The sequence below is a fragment of the Chrysemys picta genome, chromosome 17 (assembly GCF_011386835.1).
Source record: "Chrysemys picta bellii isolate R12L10 chromosome 17, ASM1138683v2, whole genome shotgun sequence".
Taxonomy (NCBI): domain Eukaryota; kingdom Metazoa; phylum Chordata; order Testudines; family Emydidae; genus Chrysemys; species Chrysemys picta.
Window position 1 is genome coordinate 25,068,375 of NC_088807.1, and position 18,051 is coordinate 25,086,425.

At 55.8% G+C, this 18,051-nt stretch overlaps 1 long non-coding RNA gene across 1 annotated transcript; it reads right to left on the minus strand.

Annotated features, from left to right (window-relative positions):
• Positions 1-6,717: 6,717 nt before the first annotated feature.
• On the minus strand, positions 6,718-8,623 carry LOC135976293 (uncharacterized). The gene is made up of 4 exons (XR_010593455.1): positions 8,494-8,623; positions 7,747-7,797; positions 7,568-7,645; positions 6,718-6,775 (listed from the first exon to the last, which is right to left on the minus strand). It is a non-coding gene; the product is annotated as an uncharacterized LOC135976293 (long non-coding RNA).
• Between the last annotated feature and the right edge of the window lie 9,428 nt (positions 8,624-18,051).

The following is an 18,051-nucleotide window of genomic DNA, read 5'->3' on the forward strand; positions in this document are numbered from 1 at the left end:
CACCATCCATCCACCTATCCCTCCCCTCTATCCATCCTTCCACCCACCCCCTTCCATCCATCCACCCACCCATCTATCTATCCATCCTTCCACCTACCCATCCATCCACCCACACATCCATCCATCCTTCCACCCACATATCCATCCATCTACCCATCCATCCATCCTTCCACCACATATCCATCCATCTACCCATCCATCCATCCACCCACCCACCATCCATCCACCTATCCCTCCCCTCTATCCATCCTTCCACCCACCCCCTTCCATCCATCCACCCACCCATCTATCTATCCATCCTTCCACCTACCCATCCATCCACCCACACATCCATCCATCCTTCCACCCACATATCCATCCATCTACCCATCCATCCATCCACCCATCTATCTATCCATCCTTCCACCCACACATCCATCCATCCATCCTTCCACCTACCCATCCATCCACCCACCCACTCACCCATCCATCCACCCACACATCCATCCATCCTTCCACCCATATATCCATCCATCTACCCATCCATCCATCCACCCACCCACCATCCATCCACCTATCCCTCCCCTCTATCCATCCGTCCACCCATCCATCCATCCTCAGCCACCTATCCATCCATCTTTCCATCTATCCCTCCTTCCACCCACCCACCCATCCATCCATCCACCCACCCATCCACCAATCCTTCCTTCCACCTGGTGCCGCCGAGGGATGGGGGTCAGGATATGCCTGATAAATAACAGCTGCAGCCTTCCCCCACAACTGGGTCTCTTGCCCCTGCCGGGCCCAGGGCACTTACCAGGTACTGGGGAGTTGCGGTAGCTCAGATGGGGGAGAGACGCCTGCTCATGTGCCTCAGTTTCCCCTGCCTCCCCATGGCCTGGGGCAGGAGAGCCGCCCACTGAGAGACAGTGTTGAGATTCACAACGGCCTGTGCCCGGGCAGCACCAGGGTGTTCGCCGAAGCCTGTGGGGTGGGATCAGCCCCACAGGAGAAGGGGTGGGATGCAGTGACCTCACCAAGGTGTGGGAGTCACAGTAATGAACATGCGGCGGTTAAATAGTTTAATCACCCAGGAGTCTCTACTGGGTTTTCCTCCAGACGCACACGCACACACGCCCACTAGTAGCCCGCGGCACCACAGCCAGCCGTGGCCAGGGCGCTCAGAAGGGCAGGAGCCCCTGGCTGTGCAGGGTGAGGTGGCCGCCCATGCCGGAGGCCAGCTGGTCGTAGCCGTGCTCCGAAAGCACCAGCGGCAGCGTGCGGTAGATGAACTCCCCGTCAAAGAAGTACGTGTAGAGGATGGCCGTGGCCACGACGGAGCCGGCGAGGAGCTGCAGCCAGATGTAGAGGGAGGCCAGCGTCCTGCGGGGAAAGAGCGATCAGAGAGACTGCGGAACTCCCCACCACTGGATCTCAACGGGGCTCCAAACAGGGACTGGATGTTGATGTGATGTTCCAGGGTTTTGAAGCCATTTGGATCTCACCACGTCTCCCTGGCCGGAGATCCCATCCCCCACTCCCCACCCCCCGCTAGTTCTGTACCCAGCCCCGTGACGTGTGGTCAAGTTGCAGTGTCGCTTTCAGACCAACACACCCGACAGGATGGACCCCTCGGGCCAGAATCCCAGTGGGCATCAATCTCTGGAGTCAGCGGCGTGACACTGAAGAGCCGGAGCTGGGGATGCTGCTCCAGAGCCGTGGAGGGTATCAAAATGTGGAGCCAACCTCAAACCAATGGGGGTGAGGCAGCATGGGCCCCGATGGGCGGGTTATTCCAGCATCGCCCACTAGGGGGTGTCTTGCACCTCTGTTGGAGACGGGATACCGGGCTCGATGGGCTGATTCCTATGGATTTGCTGATTAAGGGCTGCCAATGGGGAAAAGCCCTGGCATAAATCCAGCAGGGAACAAATGCATTAAATATTTAATCAACAATTCGGGAAATGACTGCACCAGTAATAAACCAAGAAATAATAACTGAGCCACGGCTGGAACCTGCCCTGAATCAACTGAAGAAAGAAAGAAAGACGTGATGCAGTCCGGCCACTATATCGTGCATTAACTGATGGCAAGAACCCAGGTGTCCTGACCCCCTGAGATGCGAACACGGCTCTCACCACAGCCAGTAGGTGATGCCGCGTCTCTTCGCCACCAGTCGAGTCTCCTGCAGAAAACCACCAGCAGGAAGTTTTATTAGCATTTGTCTTGCAGCAGGGCCTAGACCTCCACGGAGATCCGGGCCCCTCATTGCATGCTGGGCGCTGCAGAGAAATTGACCAAGAGTGATGCCCCATCGCGCTGGGCGCTGCCCAGACCCCAACTGAGACCAGGGCCCTGTCGTGTCAAGCGCTGTCCAGACCCCAACCGAGCTCAGGGCCCCCTGTCGTGCCGGGCGCTGCCCAGACCCCAACTGAGACCAGGGCCCCGTTGTGCCAGGCGCTGCCCAGACCCCAACCGAGCTCAGGGCCCCCCTGTCATGCCGGGCACTGCCCAGACCCCAACTGAGACCAGGGCCCCGTTGTGCCAGGCGCTGCCCAGACCCCGACCGAGCTCAGGGCCCCCTGTCGTGCCGGGCGCTGCCCAGACCCCAACTGAGACCAGGGCCCCGTTGTGCCAGGCGCTGCCCAGACCCCGACCGAGATCAGGGCCCCCTGTCGTGCCGGGCGCTGCCCAGACCCCGACCGAGATCAGGGCCCCCCGTCATGCCGGGCACTGCCCAGACCCGGATCAAGACCAGGGCCCTGTCGTGTCGGGCGCTGTCCAGACCCCAACCGAGATCAGAGCCCCCTGTCGTGCCGGGCGCTGCCCAGACCCTGACCGAGATCAGGGCCCCATCGTGCCGGGCGCTGCCCATACCCCAACCGAGATCAGGGCCCCGTCGCTGCCCAGACCCCGACTGAGATCAGAGCCCCCCGTCGTGCCGGGCGCTGCCCAGACCCTGACTAAGACCGGAGCGCCCATCGTGCCGGGCGCTGCCCATACCCCAACCGAGATCAGGGCCCCCCGTCATGCCGAGTGCTGCCCAGACCCAGAATGAGAGACAGTCCATGCCCCTAAAAGCTCACAGTCTAAACAGACAAGACCAACAACGGAAGGTTTTTCTCTCCCCATTTACACAGACGAGACCCAAGTTCCCAGCCTGGCCCAGGATGATCCGTGACGTCGCTGAGCACGGCTGGGAATTAGCCGCCGGATCCGGATTCACAAACCACCAGGCTCCCAATTCCTCCCCCGGGCTGAGCCTGGGCCCTCCTCCCCTGGGAACGTGGTGTCTCACTGCGGGGCAGAATCTCTGCCAGCATCACAGCCCGGCTCTCGCTGCCAAGCCCGGATCCCTGGCGTTTTGGGGGCCCCGTTCCTTACCAGCTTGGCTTCCACTATCTCACACAGCAACGAACCGGAGAGATCCTCGCCCTGTTCTAGCTTCTGGCTGTGAAAAGCAAGAGGGAGACAGCGGAAGGCCATGGCGTCAGGTTCCCACTTGGATCTGGTCTTCAGAAGAGGTGAAAGGATCGGGCTCAGTTGGAAACGTATTCCTCAAAGATCGGTGGGCAAAGACGAACATGGACGGGTCGGTGACGTGGTCCCCAATCCACCTGATGGCTACGCTGCTGGGGTCCCGGTTAGACACTTACTCCAACGGTGGGATGGGTTCTCCTGTCTCTATCTAAACCCACCTCCGCGAGGGGCTAAGCTTAGCTTAACTACGTCTCTCGAGACAAGATCAGATCTTTTTATTTGACCACCCCTGAGCACCCCAGCTGGGGCGTCCCCACTTTGCGTGGGAGCCCATCCCAAAGATTGGAGTCACTCCCAGAAAAGACCCTCGTTATAGTTCATACTTGGACCAAAGATGATTCCTTCACCATAACAGATCTGCAGGTGGCTTTCCTTTTAGGGTATCTCAGCTCCCCTGCTCAACCAGCCGAAGGTCTCCAGGACTAAGTCCTTCTTCTAGAAAACGCCTTGGACAATGAGTCATTCCTAATAAGCTAAAAACTTCTCTCAACGGGTCACTAGCTCATTCGTTGCCATCGACATTTGTGATAGCCAGGATCCCTCGTCAAACACACGGGGACCCTTACTGGACATCTGGCCCGGGTCAACGGGGTCAGGTGAAAATAGGAGACATATTCCATCATTTGGCCACATTTCAGCCAAGTCCAGTGTTCCCAAAGTGCCAGAGCCCAAAGCTAGAATTAGGGATGCAAAACACTTGGGTTCGTGCACAAAGGATCATGGGGCATTTGGGATAGTGACTCCAATGGAACAACATCCCATTGACCCAGGCTGGGATCTGCCCCATTGACTTCAATGGAGCCACGTCCCATTGACTCCAGTGGACCTATAGCCCATTGACCCCAGCTGGGGGTCTGGCCCCATTGACTCCGAGAGAGCTATGGCCAATGGTCCCCAGCTGGGATCTGGCCCCCACCCTTTGACTTACAGCGCGTTCTGCTGTTCCGAATCCTCCAGCTCTTCTTTCAGTTGGTTTATTTTGCTCTGAAGGACCTTAAAATAAAAGGTCAGGAAGTAAGAACATGGAGTGCGACTGTGTCTCCTGCCCCACACTACGGCAGCCCCCTGGATGGTCCCAGCTGGCGTAATCGTCACAGGCCCCCTGCAGTCAGAGGTCCCACCCCCCATGTGCACCGCCCAGGGTACCCTGCATCGAACTGGGCTACTCCAGAGCGTTACGGTCTGTACGGCAATAAAATCCAATACCTCCTGGATCTCCCGTTGCTCCCGAATCGTCTCCGTCAGCTCGGCGGAGCGGAGCTTTTCCTGAAAAAGAAGCCCAGATGAATGTTTGGGGGTAGCCTGGTGACCAGCGCCAAACAAGCTGGCATCAGGGGAGTGGCAAAGTAATGATATGCCATGGAGAACGATACTGCATGGAGGAACGATATACCATGGAGAACAATACCCCATGAAGGAACAGTACCCCATAAAGGGCAATATCCTGTGAAGAACAATATCCCGTGGAGGAACAATACCACATGCAGGAAAATGACCCATGGAGGAACAATACTGCATGCAGGAACAATACCCCATGGAGGAGCATTACCCCATGGAGAACAATACCCCATGGAGGAATGTTACCCCATGGAGAACAATACCCCGTGGAGGAACAATACCCCATAGAAAACTCTACTTGCTCCAACACTCTTCAACGTCTACGTAAGTGATGTGCCTGAAACGATAGTGCAGAAGTTCACATATGCCAAAGATCTGACATGCAACTGAGGCCTGTAGCACTCAGGACCATGAAGGGACCCTTACATCTGACCTTCAGCTCATGGAGGAGCACTTCCAAAAGTGGGGCCAAGATCAAATCCAAGCACATCGGGAGTCTCTACTTGCCACCTTGAGAACAGAACCGCATGAAACACTCCGACTCTCAAGTTTTGGGGTGAAACGGGGCATTACGACCCAACACCGACCTGGCGTGGGGTCGTTTTTGACCGCGTGCTCTCCCCTTCCGTGACCACCTCAAGAAAGTAGCCTCCAAAGCGAAGACACGCGTCAACGTTATCCGAAAGGTAGAAGGAAGAACGTCTGGATCAACAGCCCCGGTGCTACGCACATCGGCCTTGACCCTGGTGTACTCGGCTGGAGACGAAGTTGTCCTCCCCAACTTACGGATGAGCAGCTGAATCAGACCATGCCAATTATCACAGGAACTTTAAAATCGATGCCTCTCCTGTGGCTTTCTGAATTAGCAACAACATAACACACCAAGGACTACCCAGAACATCCCATCTGGTAGGTTACAGACAACTTAAACCAGCTACACCTGACATGGCAAAAGCCACACATGACCGCTGCACGTCTCTGGCTCCAGCTAGGGAACGGCAAAAGGTCTGGACCTCATTCCCCCATTCCAAACGAGCACGTTATCACTGACCCGACAAGCCGCCCTCCTGGTTTCGACCCACCAGGCAGCTTTTGGGCCACTGTGTCCGAATAAACCATGGAAGACACCATATGCAAGGGAGATGGAGGATGATAAGAGACCCTGATGGAGATCATAACCCCCCGTTGTGTCAGGTGCTGCACAGACACGGAGCGAGGGGGCAATCCAAACAGACAGAGGTGGGAGGGGAAACTGAGGCAGGACGACGGCAGCCAGGAACAGAACCCAAGTGTCCTGCATTCCAGCCCAGCACCCTAGCCACGGGGCTGCAATGCCTCTGCTGGTGACACTCCCTCTGACAGTCTGTACCTCTTCCCATCCCTTCCCCGCCCCCATTCCAACCCCTTCCCCATAGTCCCTGCCCCTATTCCAACTCCTTCCCCAAATCCCCGCCCCGGCCCCGCCTCTCCCCTGAGCACACCATGTTCCCGCTCCTCCCCCGCCCCTCCCAGAGCATGCTAACGCAGCCAAACAGCTGTTCGGTGGCAGCCGGGCAGGAAGCGCTGGGAGGTAGGCGGAGGAACGGGGACGCGGCGTGCTTGGGGGAGGAGGAGGAGGTGGGGCGGGGGAGGAGGGGAGCTTGGCTGCCGGTGGGTGCAGAGCACCCGCTAATTTTTCCCAGTGGGTGCTCCAGACCCGGAGCACCTCCGGAGTCGGTGCTTGTGCTTTATACCCGTTCCTCAGAGACGGACACCTCAGCCAGTGGTCAGCAAAATCGAACAGACGATCCCCTGGGCAAAGCGGCCACTTTTTGGCAGGAAGAAGCGTGTGAGCGAGAAATGTACATCTTGGCCTGTTTACCTGGGCCAGCTCCTTCCCCTGCGCGTCTCTCTCTTCCTTGACTCGCTGCAGATCCATCTAGTGACAGGGAGAGCGCTTTAAGAGAGGCAGGGCTGGGGAGGGAGGGTGGCTGGGGGGGGGGTCATCAGAACCATTTGGGGGTCACACACATTCTCGCCTCGCCCTGCCCCAATTAATTACGCAGAACATGGGCGTCTCCTGCTGGGTCAGCCCCACCTCTCAGTGCAATAAAACCTCCCCACCCAAACCCACAGCTGGGGCCCCATGCCTGGCAAACACCCATCCCTCTGGGGGACATCTTTTCTGCTGTGGGAGCAATCTCAGGGCAGTGACACTGCATGGCGGGGGTCTGGCCTCCTGGTCAGTAACAGCCAGCGGCGTGGGGTTTGTGCGTGGATGGGGGGAGCTCTGGGGTGCTCTGAACACCAGCCTGGACAGAGAGAGCCAGGCAGGGTTGGCGTGGTGTGTAACAGGTGTGCCTAGAGGAGCCCGACCCAGATCGGGGCCCCATCATGCCAGGCGCTGCCCAGACCCCAACCGAGATCAGGGCCCCGTCGCCCTGAGAGCTGCATAGATCCCGACCGAGATCAGGGCCCCCCGTCATGCTGGGCGCTGCCCAGACAGAAAGTGAATTAAATTCCCTGGGCCAAAGAACGTTCCCTGGGTGGGAGGGGAAACCGAGGCACTGAGAGGGGCAGTGAGTTGCCCCAGGTCACACAGCAGGGGAAGAGCTGAGAACAGAACCCAGGTCTCCGGCGTCCTGGTCTGGAGCTCCCGCATTGAGAGGTCGCCCCGGGGGCTCCCGCTTTGCGTGGCTCCGGGGGAGGGGAGACACTGGGGGCCGCTCACCTTTAGCTGCTTGACGGCTTGCTGCACCTCCGAGAGCTGCTGGTGGCTTCGGAAGTTCCCCTTGGTCAGGGTGAGATTCTGCAGGTGAAAACAGGCGGCTCTGTGGGAGCGAACGGGCCAATGGCCCCCACCCCGGCGGGGCGCGCCAGCTTTCCTCTCCGCGCCCGCCACAACCCTACCTCCGTCGTCAGCTCCTGGATGGTGCCCCGCATCTCCTGCTTCTCCTCCTCCTGTGGGGACAGACTAAAGTGGCCACCTTCCTAATTGCTGGTAACCGGACCCCTTAGGTCCCGACCCCTGCCCCGCCTCTTTCCCCAAGGCCTCACCTCTGCTCCACCTCTTCCCCTGAGGCTCCACCCCTGCTCCGCCTCTTCCCCCGAGGCCAAGCCCCTTCTCCACCTTCTCTCCCGGCCCGTGGTAACCAGACTTTTACACCGGACTTTCCAGTTGAAAACCAGGCATCTAGCAACCCTAAACAGTACCCGGACACAGAAGCCAAAAACCGTATTGTCCAGGTAAAACCCAGACAGGTAGCAACCCTAGGATAAACAGAGCAATCAGACACTTCTAGTTTTCTCAAAAACCCAGTTTGCCATCATAGAATGACCTGAACCAGGCCTACCAGCAACTGTGTCACAGAGGGGGAAACTGAGGCACGGAGCGACTCGCCTACAGTCACACAGCATCTGGGATAGAGCAGGGGGACCAAAAATGGCTCTGCCCAGCGCCACGCTATCTCCCAACCATCACGCCATCGGGAAAGCTCAGCTTGGCTGAAGCTGGTGGCAGCAGTGGGATTCCAGCAAGGAGTTCAGATGGGAGGCTGGCACGCTGGGCTAGATGGGGTGGGGACAGGCCCTGGGGGGAGCAGGGTAAAAGAAGCCAACCAGGGTAGGAGCTTCGAATTGGCCTCCCCTTCTCCTTACCAAACTCTCCCGCTGGCGTTTCAGCAGCTTTAAGTCCTGCTGGACGTGCAGCAGGCTGGATTTGGTGGCGTCCAGCTCCTCCCAAACCCCGTCTGTCTCCTCCACGGCGACCGTGGCTCTCCGCAGCCTGAAGACCCCGAAAGAAGGAGAAAAGATTTCAGGCGCAAACTGGGCGTGATCCAGAGATCCCCAGGCCCGACGGGATATTCGAACCCCACCTCCTGTATCATACAGGCCAGAGAATTCCTAGATGGGAGAAACACATCCCACCCTGATTGAAACATGGCCCACGATGGAAGAGCCACCACAACCGTGGGTCAATTGTGCCACTGATTAATTACCCATCCCGATCATGCTGAACCGGCGACCCATCCCCCAACCTTTGTGCCACTTGCAAAACTTTAGCAGCGGCGAGCTGATCTGTTCTCGCGGGTCATCGGCAAAGAGGTGCCGATCCGGCGCCTCGCTCCGGCTCCCGCCCGGCGCTGCACACCCCTCACCTGCCCACCTCCTCCTGCGCCTCCGCTCGGTCCTGCTCCAGCTGGGCGTAGTCGGCCTCCAGCTGCAACAGGGCTTCCACCAGCTCCTTGTTCTCCCCCCTCTGCCGCTCCAGCGCCAGTTTCAGGTCATCCGTGTCCATGGTGCCCTGGTGGTGACAAATCACAACGCGGGAGGCTAAGGCGGGCGAGCGCGGGGCCGACGGGCCGTGGGGCAGAGAGATCCCAGAAGAAACCAGGAGAACGAAAGCAAACACCCGATTACGTGTAAAATAACATCATAACGCTTTCTAGAGCCGAGATTTCCAGATCCTGTGGCATTTCGCTCGCCCTAAAGACCTTTCCCCCCATTGATTTACAGCTTGCTAACCCATTCATGAGACCCGCGCCCCAGCACACTCGTCTCCCGGGCGAAGGTTGGCAGGTACACGCCCGGATCGCTACATCTATTCTCCTGCACTCGGGACTGGGAACCCCACACCCTGCTGGGTTTTGAATTCCAGACAATATCACAGTGCCACTCCATAAATCCATGGTGCGCCCCGCCATGAAATGTTGTCTGCGGTTCCGGGACGGGAAAAGGTTCAGAGAAGGGCAACGAAGGGCTTGGAATGGCTGTCATACGAGCAGAGAGTAAACAGACTGGAACTAGGAAAGACGGACTACGCGGGGGGTCAGATACAGGGCTCTAAAATCATGACTGGTGCAGAGAAAGGGAACAGGGAACATTTACCCCTTTGCATCACGCAAGCAGCAAGGGTCGCCCACTGAAATGAATAGGTGGCAGGTTTAAATCAAACAGAAGGACGTACTTTGTTCACGCAGCGTCCGGCGAATCTGTGGAACTCCCAGCCACAGGAATGTCACGAGGGCCGAAGGCATAACTGGGTTCAGAGCAGAACTGGGTACGTTCCTGGAGGCCAGGTCCAGCAATGGATATTAGCCAACATGGTCAAGGACGCAACCCCCATACTCAGGGGGGACCCTAAATCTCTGACGGACAGGGGGTGGCAGATGGGGGGGGGAATAGCTCAAAAATTGCCCTGTTCTGTGCACTTCCCCTGGCGCCTGGTAGAGGCCACTGCCAGAGCCGGGATACTGGGCGAGATGGCCCAGTGCTCTGCCCTACCACGGCCGCTCTTCTGACACTGAAAATGCACTCACCTTCCCAGGCAGGTCGCACTCCTCCAGCAGCCTCTGGCCTGCCGGGTGGCTCCCCATCTCAGGGCTCTATGAGGTCACTGCCACCCCTCCCCAGGAGCTGCCCAGGGCTTTATGAGGTCACTGCCTGGGAATTTTCTGTCATGTCTGCCTCAGTTTCCCTCTGTAACTTTGCATAGCTACCAGGGTTCAAATGCTGCTCCTGGGGCAGAGCAGGGGCCGTGGGGTAGGCTGCATCGCCAAACGGTCTGGGGAGGAATGAATGGGCCATTAAAGACCTAGCTGGAATGGGCCCGTATCAGCCAAGGGGGTCGCAAAGACAGCAGGAGGCCCAAGGAGCGGGCAACTGACCCCGATCCGTGGGGATCTCCAGCAGACGGGCCGCGTAAACCCAGCAGGGGTCGGACAACGGTCTGGGACGTGACGGCTACCTGGGACAAGAGTCAGCCTTTGGCGGGACTCAGGAACTCACCGGGGCCAGGCGACAGAGGGATGTTTTCTTTCTGCAGCATGGCTCAAAGGAGACCGGCCTGTGCTCTAACCTTGCTTCCTCTCTGCTACGAGAGAGAGATGCCGCGTGCTGGGGGCCCACCAAACCCCGCTCTGTTTGGACAAGGCGGCCAGGTGGCCCTGCAAATCCCGGTGGAGGTTCGTTGGGCCCTGAGGAGGGGACAGTTCTCAGCCCAGGAGTGTGCCCCCGAAATCAATAGGCAGCAGGGTTTAAAACAAACAAGCACTTTTCCCCATAACACACAGTTAATCTGTGGAACTCACTGCCAGGGGAATGTCGTGAGGGCCGAAAGCATAACTGGGTTCAGAACAGAACTGGATAAGTTCCTGGAGGATCGGTCTCTCAATGGCTATTAGCCAAGATGGTCAGGGAAGCAACCCCATGCTCGGGGGGACCCTAAATCTCTGATGGCCAGAAGCCAGGGGTGGAAGATGAGGGGAATCTCTTCAAAATTGCCTTGCTCTGTGTACTTCCCCTGGTGCCGTGTAGCCCCAAATCCTTCACCGAGGAGGCAAATCAACAGCAGGCCTGGCTCATGGCAGAGGAATAATTAAATCCAGGTTCAAGAAGGCGTGTTGCGATTTTAGGAACATAAGAACGGCCATACTGAGACCAGTTAGCCCAGTAGCTTGTCTCCGACACTGGCTGGGTCCAGGTGCTTCAGAGACAATGAACAGAGCAGGGCAATTACCGAGTGACCCATCACCTGTCCATTCCTAGCTTCTGGCACCTGGAGATTTAGGGACACCTGGCGCATGGGTTGCGTCCCTCACCATCTTGGCTAATATTGATGGACTCACCCTCCAGGGACTTCTCCAGTTCTGTTTTGAACCCAGTTCTACTTTTGGCCTTCACAACATCCCCTGGCGAGGAGTTCCACAGGTCAACGGTGCGCTGTGAGAAGAAATACTTCCTTCTGTTTGTTTTAAACCTGTTGCCCGTTAACTTCATCGGGCGACCCCTGGTCCGTGTGTTATGTGAAGGGGTAAATAACACTTCCCTTGTCACTTTTGCCACACCATTCGTGGTTTTATAGCCCTTGATCACATCCCCCGCTTTGTCGTCTCTTTTCCAAGCTAAACAGTCCCAGTCTTTTTAATCTTTCCTTATATGGTAGCTGTTCCCGCCGCCTCCTCATTTTCGTTGCCCTTCTCTGCACCTTTCCCACTTCTAATATAACTTGTTTGAGCTGGCGGGCGCCCGGCACTGCCCGCAGTAGTCAAGGGGTGGGCGCACCATAGACTTTACACAGCGTCATGATGATATTTTCCGTCTTCCGGTTTTATTTTTCTAGACCACCTCCTGTCCCCAGTATTATCCTGTGCTGTCACTTGAATGCCTGCCCCCCTTCCCCGCTAAGTAAACTCACGTGTGATTTCACTATAAACCTATCTCAGTGCTGTGAGTTAAGCGGCGTAGTGATCAGAGGGGGGAACCGGTAAACGGGACGGAACTATCTCTTTGGGAGCCGCTGAGCTGCGAATTTTGTGGCCGTTCAGTGGACCGGACGCTCCGGAGGGGCTACTCAAAGGGCTGATCGCCAACCTGCGGCATGACAACCTGCGGGGGACTTGGAAGACAATTCTTGCATCACCTGTGGCCTGGGAAATTGGGGGGCTGACCCCAGCAAGCATAGCCAAGCCTACGGGCAGGTGAGAGCAAAGAGACCACACCAGGATGCATCACAGTGGATGAGTTTGCTGCCCCAGCTGTTTACATGGAATTGGCTGGATTCCCTTGAAACCCTCCGTGATAATGTTGCTCCATAACTAATAATTGTTCTGTCTCCACTGGAAACGCCCGGTTCCCCAGCGACCTCTCCTCCCCACGCTACTCATTTAGTTGCCACTCGTTTTGTTTTTAGCCTCCGCCACCATGGAGACGTCCATGACCGCCAGCTGCCTCTAGGCGTTTCGCGCCCTGGGCCGAATTCCTCCCGGAGCACGTTGGTGCCACGCCGGCGGAGCCCTCTGGATTTGCCCAATCCCCTCTGCGCCCCGCTTGGAAGTTGAAACTTTGCTTTGCGATCTGGGCAAAGACTTTTTAACGACGTCCAGCGGGAGCCATTAAAATGACTCTCCGCTCGTTCGCTCGTCAGCAAAGTTTCCTTCTGAATGGATACGCCGCTGCAAATTGCAGCTCCGTACCGTTAGCCTAATCAAAGTCCTTAAGGGAAAGCAGATCAAGTGGCCATCCAGGCGCCTAGATACCAAGGTGATGGACACCTGAGACACCCCTAAAATGAATAGATTGGAGGTGGGGGGGGTGCAAAGGTGTCCACAGTGCTAAAGACGCTGTCTCTGACCCTGCCCGGCTCTGGGCGATGCTCATCTGTGTAGCAGAGCGTGCGCTGCAGTGTGACGTTGGGACCTTCGCTGACATGAGATGAATTGTCCGGCCTCAGACCAGTTCACAGGGGACGGGGCCCCCAAAAGGGGTCCATGAGAAAAAAAGAAGACTGTGCTTAATGGGAATCAAAGCATCCCGCTCTTGCGATGAAGTTAGGTGCCCAACTCCCTTAGGCTCCTGTCTATACTGCAACGTAAGCCACAGACCCAGGGCTTGGGGGCCATTTGCAACCTAGGGTTAAGAACGGTTGGATCCTGGCACCCCAGCGTCCACACAGCAGGGCGGGGGGCGAAGCCCAACCACCCACACCCCAGACATCCTAGTGTCCTCCCAAAAATGCAGCGTGGTGCAGCGTGGGAAAACTCAACAGTCCAGAGGGATCATGGGATACTTTTAGCGGACTCCCAGAGCGTGCGTCCAGAGGGGCCGCGTCCACATGGCAAAGCAATAGACCTTGAATCCTGGCTCCTGGCTTAACTCAGCTGGGATCCTCCATCCTCATGGCAGCCTGGGTTGGCGCGATTTGTGTGTAGACAGAAGAGGGGGTTAGGGCCGTGCCGGAGTTCAAAAGCGGGGCTTACGTTGCAGTGTAGATGTAACCTTGGGGAATTCCAGCCCAAAGCAAGCGCACAATTAATGCTGAAAGAGTACACTGATAAAGTTTGCGGATGATACCAAGCTGGAAGGGTGGCAAGTGCTTTGGAGGAGAGGGTTAAAATTCAAAATGATCTCGACAAACTGGAGAAATGGTCTGAAGTAAATAGGATGAAATTCAATAAGGACAAATGCAAAGTGCTCCACTTCGGAAGGAACTGTCAGTCGCACACACACACAATGGGCAATGACTGCCTAGGAAGGAGTCCTGGGGGTCATAGTGGATCACAAGCTAAATATGGGTCAACAGTGTGACGCTGTTGCAAAAAAAGCGAACATCCTTCTGGGCTGTATTAGCAGGTGTGTTGTTAGCAAGACACGAGGAGTAATTCTTCCGCTCTACTCCGCACTGATTAGGCCTCAACTGGAGTATTGTGTCCAGTTCTGGGCGCCACATTTCAGGAAGGATGTGGAAAATTGGAGAAAGTCCAGAGACGAGCAACAAAAATGATGAAAAGTCTAGAAAACATGAGTTATGGGGGAAGATTGAAAAAACTGGGTTTGTTTAGTCTGAAGAAGAGAAGACTTAAAGGGGACATGATAATGGTTTTCAAGTACATAAAAGGTTGTTACAAGGAGGAGGGAGAAAAATTGTTCTTCTTAACCTCTGAGGATAAGACAAGAAGCAATGGGCTTAAATTGCAGCAAGGGCAGTTTAGGTTGGACATTAGGAAAAACTTCCTAACTGTCAGTGTGGTTAAGCACTGGAATAAACTGCCTAGGGAGGTTGTGGAATCTCGGTCATTGGAGATTTTTAAGAGCAGGTTAGACAAACACCTGTCAGGGATGGTCTAGATAATACTTAGTCTGACCTTGAGTGCAGGGGACTGGGCTAGACGACTTCTTAAGGTCCCTTCCAGTCCTATGATTCTATGACTGACAGCTGTTGGCGAGAGGCTGGGAGACACAATCAGCCACCCATGCCAAAACTCTGTCCCCTACATGGACACCGCCACCAATTCAAACCACGCCACAACAAATCACATGTGCAAGCCCACAATGGGGAATCAGCCGGCCGGCCAGTTGGCTAGAAAGGACCTGGGGGTTAGAACAATGCAGCTGTGAACAAGGCGAATCTCATTCCGGGGTGTACAAACGGGAGGGTCGCATGCGAAGCTGCGGGAGGGCGTCGTCCCGCACCGGGGAGGAGGGCTCCAGACCTGAGTGCCCTGCGCTTCAGGAAAGATGGAGGTAAATTGGAACGTGCCCAGCGGAGAGAGTACTGTTAGGTATAAATAAGTAAGGAATGTTGGTACTGTTTAATGTGTTCAATTAACTGTTTTAATAATGTATTTACGAGGTAATGTTATGGGAACCACTGGTTGTAATGAAATCCAACATGGAGTATATCAGGGGTAGGCAACCTATGGCATGCATGCCACAGGCGGCATGCGAGCTGATTTTCAGTGGCACTCACACTGCCCGGGTCCTGGCCACCGGCCCGGGGGACTCTGCATTTTAATTTAATTTTAAATGAAGCTTCTTAAACATTTTAAAAACCTTATTTACTTGACATACAACAATAGTTTAGTTCTATATTATAGACTGATAGAAAGAGACCTTCTAAAAACATTAAAATGTATAACTGGCACGCGAAACTTTAAATCAGAGTGAATAAATGAAGACTCGGCACCCCACTTCTGAAAGGTGGCCGACCCCTGGAGTACATGAACTCTGACCCTTGGACTCCATCTTTGTAAGCTGACTTGTTTACAGTTAAGACACCGGATTCCCCTGGCTCAAACCGGCCAGAACCGGCTTTTCCCGCCAGAGCCAGCCCCCAACATTCCGTTCCCTCAGGACTCCACCCCTCCCCCGCCATAGAGACTATATAAGGCCTTGCTCAGCGCCGGCGCGGGGCTGTCCGTTCCAGCGGCAGCGCGAGTGCGGTCGGGTCTCCCCACCGCTCCAGAGCCAGTGAGAAGAACACCGCCCATCCCATAGTGAGACCGAGGGAGGAGAGGCCTACCATCGCCATTCCCCACCCCAGCCAAGCCACCTTCCCTGTGAAGGGTCCTGCTGCATCCCAGAGGGTCTCCCCGCTCGCGACGGAGTCCATCCGTCGTCGGGACTCCCCAGTGGTCCTCCTCGAAGGCTCCCAGTCCGCCAGAGAGTAGACGGTCCTGGGCCTCGTATCCGTATATTGTGCCCACGGCGCCTAGAAAGAGCAGGGAGAGGTTTCTGTATTGGGGTAAAAAGAACGAGGAGTACTTGCTGTTCTTTTTGCTGATACAGACTGACACGGCTACCCCTCTGAAACCTGTATTGGGGCAGCGTTTGTTGTTTTCTCGAACACCAAGGGAGGTTTTGTGGGCCTGAGGTTCAAGCTCCTAAACCAGTCACGGATTCACTGTTTTGTTTAGTCTCGTGTTTCTCCCCCTACGTCACCCTGTTTCTGTACCTTTACCCTTAATACGCTTACCTTTGTTTGTACCGTATTACCTGGTCTTCTCTTCATCTTTACTGTGCCGCACAGGGAGGGAAGGACGCGTCTATTGTCAGCTAATCTAACTGGTGACAGACACGGAAGAGAGTCGAGTGCCCTTCTGAGAAAAGGGGTTTTCCTTTTCTATTCCCCCCCCCCATCACTATTTCTAGAGTTTTCCCTTTCGAAGCGTTACCTTATTCCCCTTGAGGTAACAGTACTAAGAACAATCAAAGGTTCTGCAAAATGGTGCCTTACGGCCGCTGTTCTTTACATACTTACGCTAATTTATTGGGCAGCAAGGCCTTGCACTGCTGCTAACGGCTTACCTGTAGGGGGCGCCAAATTTGGTGGGCCGTATTGTAGGCGGTTTCGTCACACGGCGTGATCTTTAGTTCAAGATTAGATTAATCTTGAATTCCTGGCGACTCCAGGAAGGTTGGTTACCCTGCTTCTCGGGCTGCTGGGTTTCTGATGATCTTTAGCTTCAGATGGGTTCAGTTTCCCTGTATAGACTCAGGGGGAAGGAGGGAAGGTGACTGGATCCTGTATCAGGAGAGTGAGACGCAAATTGGGGAAGGGGCTAGGGTCCCTTTAAATGTTTGAACATTGCCCCTTCCCCAATGAAGAGCCCCCATTTCTGGTGGGTTTCAGGTTTACAGCAGAACAATAAATGCTACAACATCCGTGTCCATCAGCTCCTTCTGTGTCTGTCTGTCTAGCTCCATCTCTGCTGGCTCCCGAAATATAACATTAGGGACCATGTCAGGGATGCAATCCAGACCAGTGAGGGGCTGGGTCACCTTCTGCCCTGCAACTTAGGGTCCCTCACAAACAAATAGGTCACACCCTGAGCTTCTTTATCTTGTGATGGGCCTTAGGCTGCCATGTCTGGGGGGAGGGATAGCTCAGTGGTTTGAGCATTGGCCTGCTAAACCCAGGGTTGTGAGTTCAATCCTTGAGGGGGCCACTTAGGGATCTGGGGCAAAAATCAGTATTTGGTCCTCCTAGTGAAGGCAGAGGGCTGGACGTGATGACCTTTCGGGGTCCCTTCCAGTTCTATGAGATAGGTATATCCCAGTGGCCTGTTAGCAAACACCAGCCAGCTATGTTCAGTCTGTTGCCATAGACCGCACTCTGCTACCTTAAAATAGAGTTACCCACAACACTGAATTGGTTTTAATTAAAGAATAAAACAAGTTTCTTGATCTATCGAGAGATACACTTGGACTCACTGTGACAGAGTAGGGAGTGAGGCACATTGACCTGGGAATGTTGCGTGGGAGTTTTACTGGGACTGTCTGCATTGGTGCTGGATGGTGGCGGGATATAGGGGGTGACTTCACTTGAGGGATGATAGGTGAGCAGGTAACCTGAACCCAGGAGGGGGTTGGGGCCAGGTGACACCTTCTGCCCGGGAATCTGGACAAAGGCTGGAGGAGGAGCTGGGGTGTGTGGCTGGGGGAGACAGCTGGAGGGGGTTTCAGTTTGGAGCTGGCTGGGGAAACGGAGGGAGACCCAGAACTGCGGTCTGGGCTCCCTACCCCCCAAGATGGACCTGACTGAGGGGGTCCTGTTTTCTGTAACTACAAGCTCTGTTTTAGACTGTGTTCCCGTCATCTAATAAACCTTCTGTTTCCCTGGCGGGCCGAGAGTCCCCGTGAATTGCAGGAAGTGGGGGTGCAGAGCCCTGACTCCCCCACACTCTGTGACACCCCCTGCCGCACCCCTCCTGCACCCCAACCCCCTGCCCTGAGCCCCTTCGGGCACCCCGCACCCCAACCCCGTGCCCCAGCCCTACATTCATGGCCCTGAGTGCAATTTCCCCACCCACATGTGGCCCTCGGGCCAAAAAGTTTGCCCACCCTGATCTAGATCAAGTGAGGCCATCCCCTGGCTGCGTGTCCGTCAGCTCCCTCTATGTTCGGCTGTCTAGCTCCGGCCCGGCTGGCTCCAGGCGT